This window comes from Oncorhynchus keta, chromosome 10, assembly GCF_023373465.1.
Source record: "Oncorhynchus keta strain PuntledgeMale-10-30-2019 chromosome 10, Oket_V2, whole genome shotgun sequence".
In the NCBI taxonomy this organism is placed as follows: Eukaryota; Metazoa; Chordata; class Actinopteri; order Salmoniformes; family Salmonidae; genus Oncorhynchus; species Oncorhynchus keta.
Genome location: NC_068430.1, coordinates 73,420,713 through 73,425,107, shown reverse-complemented (window position 1 = coordinate 73,425,107; position 4,395 = coordinate 73,420,713). Strand labels below are relative to the sequence as shown.

Here is a 4,395-nt window from a genome sequence, read left to right as displayed (position 1 = left end):
TCCTTGCATCAACAATGTACCATGCAGCTTTGATGTAGCACCTCTCGTTCAGAGGCAGGAGCTTTACCAAGACCAAGCCCTCCTTGCATCAACAATGTACCATGCAGCTTTGATGTAGCACCTCTCGTTCAGAGGCAGGAGCTTTACCAAGACCAAGCCCTCCTTGCATCAACAATGTACCATGCAGCTTTGATGTAGCACCTCTCGTTCAGAGGCAGGAGCTTTACCAAGACCAAGCCCTCCTTGCATCAACAATGTACCATGCAGCTTTGATGTAGCACTCTCGTTCAGAGGCAGGAGCTTTACCAAGACCAAGCCCTCCTTGCATCAACAATGTACCATGCAGCTTTGATGTAGCACCTCTCGTTCAGAGGCAGGAGCTTTACCAAGACCAAGCCCTCCTTGCATCAACAATGTACCATGCAGCTTTGATGTAGCACCTCTCGTTCAGAGGCAGGAGCTTTACCAAGACCAAGCCCTCCTTGCATCAACAATGTACCATGCAGCTTTGATGTAGCACCTCTCGTTCAGAGGCAGGAGCTTTACCAAGACCAAGCCCTCCTTGCATCAACAATGTACCATGCAGCTTTGATGTAGCACCTCTCGTTCAGAGGCAGGAGCTTTACCAAGACCAAGCCCTCCTTGCATCAACAATGTACCATGCAGCTTTGATGTAGCACCTCTCGTTCAGAGGCAGGAGCTTTACCAAGACCAAGCCCTCCTTGCATCAACAATGTACCATGCAGCTTTGATGTAGCACCTCTCGTTCAGAGGCAGGAGCTTTACCAAGACCAAGCCCTCCTTGCATCAACAATGTACCATGCAGCTTTGATGTAGCACCTCTCGTTCAGAGGCAGGAGCTTTACCAAGACCAAGCCCTCCTTGCATCAACAATGTACCACTTAGACGTGTGTGATCGCTCCACCTCAAGGCAACTGTGACTGTTTACCTCAGAATGACCTTGTATTTTACAACAAAGAATTCTCCTCCTCTTCAAGTCTTTTGTTCTTATGTTTGTATTTCTTCTCCTAACCTTTGATTTTAGAGGTTGTAGAGACGGGAATCGCACGCCGAGCGTGTTGTTTAGTCTCGTAGCCAAGGAGCAGACCAGTGAAGGTTGACTTGTATGATAGTGGGGGTTTTGTGGCATGGCAGAGATGGGGCTACCCTCAACACTGAGCTTTTGTTATAAAGGGGTTGTCCTCCCACCCTCTTTAAAGGTCGACTCGGTGATCCAACGTAGAAGCAGAAAGTAAAACAGCATAGTGGGTCAATTTCCGTAACAACTAAGAGCGCTGAAGCGCGAGGCTCAACTTCTATGCTGTTTCGGTGCCCTGGCTACCAGGCTGTAACTGAGAGAACCCCGTACACACGCGCAGATACTGTGTGAGAGGAAGTCTTTGCATCTCACTCATCTCAATATCTGCGGTGCTGCTTGTGGCAACGTCATTTCACTGAGTCTACTTTTTTAAAGTAGGGATATTAGGTATTGAGTAGTCGCTGGTGGATGCTGGGCCCTAAAGTCTCATTAGCTCCCTCTTGTGGGTTGAAAATGCGTGAATGACATTGCTCATCTACCCTTTTATAATGGCATTCCTCATCTAGGGTCACGGTTACAACTTGAGACTGAAAATAATAAAAGAATGGTATGTGGTTGGAGTGTCTAACCCCGCCCCTGTCTGTCTCCTCCAATAGAATGCAGCGGTGGTGGTGGTGGAGGCTACAGCAGGTAGGTGTCACCCGTCTCTGAATGAATGAGTGACTGTCTAGCTGTCACCACCGGTTACTGTTGGCAACCGCTGGTAGCAGTCGTTGCTCCAGCTTGATATTACTTGACCCAATCAATTGAATTGTTGAAAGATAAAATAATACATCTTTGTTTCTGTTTGAGTTGGTAATGAATGTGATGTGTGGTAAAAAGACATCGTAAATAACCCAATAGATTTGAACAGAATCGGGACAGTTGAATGTTGGGCTTAATAAACACTGATTTAAAAAGAGTCTTATTTCCATATATTCCCACAGAAGCAGACCAAGCAGTTATCTTGGAGAATGGACAGGAAGAAGTAGAGGCTGAATCCGGTAAGGGGTTAACAATGTTACCTTCATCTCTCCTTTACTCTGAATCAACTGAAATGGGTTCTAGTCCCAGAAGACACTACAGACTGTACTGGTCTTTGATGGTATTTGTATTACAAAGGCAATACGTTGTATTCATTCGTCAGTGGAAGTTCATACATGCATACAGTATCTATGCATTTGAATGAGATGGAATACATATAAATTGATGCTGATGAAGAATCTCATGTGTAAAGTTATCAGGGGAAAGCATAGAAATAGAATTTCTAGAACGTGAAAATTCCTTTAGACCACTGCTGTTTGGCTGCACCATGATGGGTCTAGTAATTCTATTTCTATGGGGCAAAGAGCACACAACACAAGCCAAGTCAGTGGAAATGTTCTGGTTGGTTGGATTCAGGGTCACAGGGATGGGCAACATGCCTTTGGCTTGGTGCTGAAATGTCACTCCTATCATTAGGACCTTCTGTCATGAGTCCAGAACAGCGTTGATTCTGGAAGCTGCTCTCTCTTCACTTCTTTTAGATTTCTAATATCACTCGTCCCATTGGCCGGCCTCTTTTCTTGTCTTTCTCCTTTACTCTCCATAACTTTCTCCAAGTTTCTACAAATGTTCCACTCTCCTGCCTCTTCCGTGCTCACTACTCTAGCTGGACTTTCCAGAGCTTGGTAAGATTAATGTGCATCCTTGCCAAGGGTCTTGCTGATAGAAGACTGGGAAGATGAGTGAAACATTTCCTAACTATGATCTGTCTGTCTTGTCACAGTTTTAGGAACAGTTGAGGCAGCACTATTGGAACGAGCTGAGATCCTCACCAATGGGAGAGGAGAGGGGGAGGGGCAAGCTGCTACCCACAATGCATCAGAGGAGGGCGGACTGCACAACGGCACCAACGGTCCAGTGACGGTCGTCCCTGAAGATGGTGCCATTACCATGACGTTCCTGGGGTTCACGGAGACGGAGCCAGGCGAGGCTCCGGTAATCGAAGAAGGCGGACTGATCATGATGCGAGCGGAGCGAGTGATTATCAATGACGAGGGAGACGAGCTGGCAAATGATCTTTCCTCTACGGGTCAGGAACAGGAAGTTGACTCGGCTGCGTCCAATCAGAGGTCAGAATCTCCTGAGGAAGGAGGAATTGAGGAGGCGAAACCAGAGACAACTCCTGAAGAGTCCTCAGAAGTAGCAAAAGAGACTGAGACAGAGGCAGACACAGTAACTAGAGATTTAGGAGAAGGACAGATGGACCCCGTAACTAGAGATTTAGGAGAAGGACAGATTTAACTAGAGATTTAGGAGAAGGACAGATGGACATAGTAACTAGAGATTTAGGAGAAGGACAGATGGACACAGTAATAGGAGATTTAGGACAGATGGACCCCGAGAGATTTAGGAGAAGGACAGATGGGACTAGAGATTTAGGAGAAGGACATGGAGTAACTAGAGATTTAGGAGAAGGACAGATGGACATAGTAATAGGAGATTTAGGAGAAGGACAGATGGACATAGTAATAGAGATTTAGGAGAAGGACAGATGGACACAGTAATAGGAGATTTAGGAGAAGGACAGATGGACATAGTAATAGGAGATTTAGGAGAAGGACAGATGGACACAGTAATAGGAGATTTAGGAGAAGGACAGATGGAGGGTGTGGGAAACAGTGGTGGAGAGGAAGAGGCACAGCCAGTAGAGGAAGCTCCTGTGTCTGACTTGCAGGCCCCAGATGGCGTTGGGGCTGCCGTTCCCGTCTACTCTGAGACCTTACTCACCCCCAGGCCCGACGCAGAGGGAGAGGCTGCAGGCGAGCCGGCAGAGGGCGATGTGGAAGTGAAGACTGAAGTGGAAGTCGAGGGGGAAGAGGAGGCCTCGGTGGCCCCAGAATCAGCCATCCTCCCTGGGGGCCAGTTCCTGGAGGTGTCCCTAGTGGAGCCCCGGACTGAGCCAGAGCAGGAGCCCCTGCTGTTCCCATCCAAGGCCCAGACCCTGGCCTTGGGGGAGCAGGCTCCAGCCGCCCCAGAGACACTGACCGCTACCAGGGGAGAGGCGGAGGGAGGGGTCGATGTGGCTCCCAAACGCAAGACCTGCCAGTGCTGCTCTGTCATGTGATCAATCATTTCATTCGCTCTCTATCTCTACCAAATTCTCCAATGCTTTCTCTGTCTAATACTACAAGAGGGACTTGAGTCTGCCTCTAACACTGTGAATGATGGGGGGTGGTAAGATGGTGTTATTACTGAAGTGCCTTGTGGATCTCCTTCCCTAAGGGTATAGCTCAGTTACCCATCCAGAGGAACCTGGGTTTTGTTCAGTAGGG

The 4,395-nt window shown here is 48.0% G+C and overlaps 1 long non-coding RNA gene across 1 annotated transcript; it reads left to right on the top strand.

Annotated features, from left to right (window-relative positions):
- The first annotated feature begins 1,394 nt into the window (after positions 1 to 1,394).
- Positions 1,395 to 3,354, top strand: LOC118379600 (uncharacterized). The gene is made up of 3 exons (XR_004824676.2): positions 1,395 to 1,729; positions 2,026 to 2,082; positions 2,847 to 3,354. It is a non-coding gene; the product is annotated as an uncharacterized LOC118379600 (long non-coding RNA).
- The last annotated feature ends 1,041 nt before the right edge of the window (positions 3,355 to 4,395 follow it).